Source organism: Triticum urartu, unplaced genomic scaffold, assembly GCF_056163025.1.
Source record: "Triticum urartu cultivar PI428250 unplaced genomic scaffold, HENAU_Tu73 scaffold2, whole genome shotgun sequence".
Lineage (NCBI taxonomy): Eukaryota > Viridiplantae > Streptophyta > Magnoliopsida > Poales > Poaceae > Triticum > Triticum urartu.
In genome coordinates, this window is record NW_028260368.1 from 14,208,668 (window position 1) to 14,211,167 (window position 2,500).

Genomic DNA, 2,500 nt, shown 5'->3' on the forward strand with positions numbered 1-2,500 from the left:
ATATATCTTCTATGGATCCGCTTATTCTTTTTTTCAGAATTTGGATTTAATAAACTCTTTTTACAAAGGAAATCCTAAAAAAGAATTTTTAGATCAAGTAAAAAAAAATATATACAGTTGGTCATATAATCGTGGTTATATAGATATTTTCTATACTAGGGTCTTTACCCTCGGTATAAGAGGGTTAACCGAACTCACGGAGTTTTTTGATAAGGGTGTTATTGATGGAATTACCAATGGAGTGGGTCTTGCTAGTTTTTGTATAGGAGAGGAAATTAAATATGTAGGGGGAGGTCGAATCTCGTCTTATTTATTCTTTTTTTTATGTTATGTATCTGTGTTTTTATTCTTTTTTCTTTCTTAAGTTAAGGAATTTACAACAAGTCTCTTGCAAAAATAACTATCCTATCCCCTTTCTACAATCTCTCTATATCCTTGTTACATAAGGTAAGTATTGTATAATAGTTCGGTTTTCCGCGATTTTTTCCATTCCTCTGTGTAAATACCCTAATATGGGTTCACAATCAATAACATCCTCACCATCGAGAGTAACGATCAGTCGAAGAACACCATGCATTGATGGGTGTTGAGGGCCCATATTGACTATCATGAGATCTTTTCTTGTAAGCGGTAGACTCATATCCTTTCTTCCTTAATTCATTATTCCATGAAAATGGATTATTCCATGAATTCCTCAAAGCGAGGCTCATCAAAATGAAAAATCTAAGACTACTATAAGACTACTAAAAAAATAATAAAACAAGAAAAAAATTTGAACGATTAAATTACTGCTCCCGAATATTCAACTGACCGATTAATTTCTTATAACGTACTCTATTTTTCTTTGCCAAATAAGCCAGCAAACGTCGACGTTTTCCCAAAAGTCTTCGTAGACCTCTTTCCGATGAAAAATCTTTTTTGTGTAATTCCAAATGTGAAGCAAGTCTCCGTATCTTATTGGTGAAACTGAATACTTGAAATTCAACAGAACCCCTGTTTTCTTCTTTTTCTTCTTTAACCATAAATCCAAAAATTTTTCTACCTCCTTTCTTTTTCATGTATTTTTCTGATCAGGAAAAATACAAAATTATGTCAGTTATTTTGAAGTTATTCTAATCTCGTACACACACAAATTTGCAATTATTCATCTACTACTGGAATTTGGATTTATTTTATCGATGCAAATTGGATTTGGATAGAAGGGTACATTCTTTCTAATATTTTAGATAGAAGAAATGTTTCTTCTATCTAAAATATTAGAAAGAATTTTGCTGATTTATTTATTGCTATATGCAATTTATGGAATTGATACACCATTTAATTGATATCATTTAGCAAAATGAAACACAGCATATGCATCCATCTTTTGGCTCGAGAATTTCACGGGATAGAGATATGGTATAAGAAATAGACTATTAAGTAACTCTAAATGAATTGTGGATACATCTGTATCCTTAACATACTGAAACGATTGTCATTATTCGTATCAAACCAATAGCGATTCATACAAGCTAAATCTTCTAATCAATGGTGGGCCAATAATGAATTTTTTTGCATATGTATTAAGACGCTTGGCCTGATTTCGAAATTGTCCAGAGTTTTATATGTTGTTTTCATTGCAAAATGATGGGTCTCCTTCCATAACTTTCCAATTACGAGTACGAGAATTGAAAGACATGAAAATTCTCAATTCTCTACGGCGTCTAGTAGATAGAAACAAGAAAATCAGAAGAATCTTTCTCTCTATTCACTATCATTCCGCGTCTTCGACTTCTATTAGTTTCTTTTCTTCTTTAATGCAATAGCTATAGTTTGATATAAGAATCCATTTCTCAAAGTAATGGAAACCATTCTCTTATAGGAAATGGTTCGAAAATCGCTATTCCACCTTTTAGGTATCGTGAAAAGTGATACCTGTGAAGATCGTGCATTTCAGTCAAATTCAGATCCGTTTTTCGAGTCCATGATATAATATAACCAAATTGGATAGATCTTCCACCTGTTTAGCTAAGAAAGAATAGATACAGAGGTGGATAATAGATCGATATGAAGATCATGAGCTGCCCCATAATGAAATCGCCAGTAGTCGCGAATATCTCCTTCTTCCCTAATCCAAGATTGGAGAAAGAAGATCTAAGAGGGACCTATGGAGAATGTAGTCAGAAATCCATAATAGAGTCCGACCACAACGACCGAATTAATTATCCTCATCGAGAAACTTAGACTACTAAATAGAAAAGATTTGAAAATCATGGCATGGGTCTCCTTTTTTTCTTTCTTTAGAGTTTTCTATATGCACAATTTCTCGATGTTTCGATGAGAATTTCTTGACTTTCCATATATAGAAAGAGATAGACTATAAATGACATCTCTTATGTCAATAAGACCAAAGGGATGGATATTAAATGATAGGAAGTGCTAGGAAGTGAAATAGAATGAAATAGAGCCACTTTGGGCTTCCCTATGAAATGAGGCATGGAACGGAGCCACTACGAAGAAA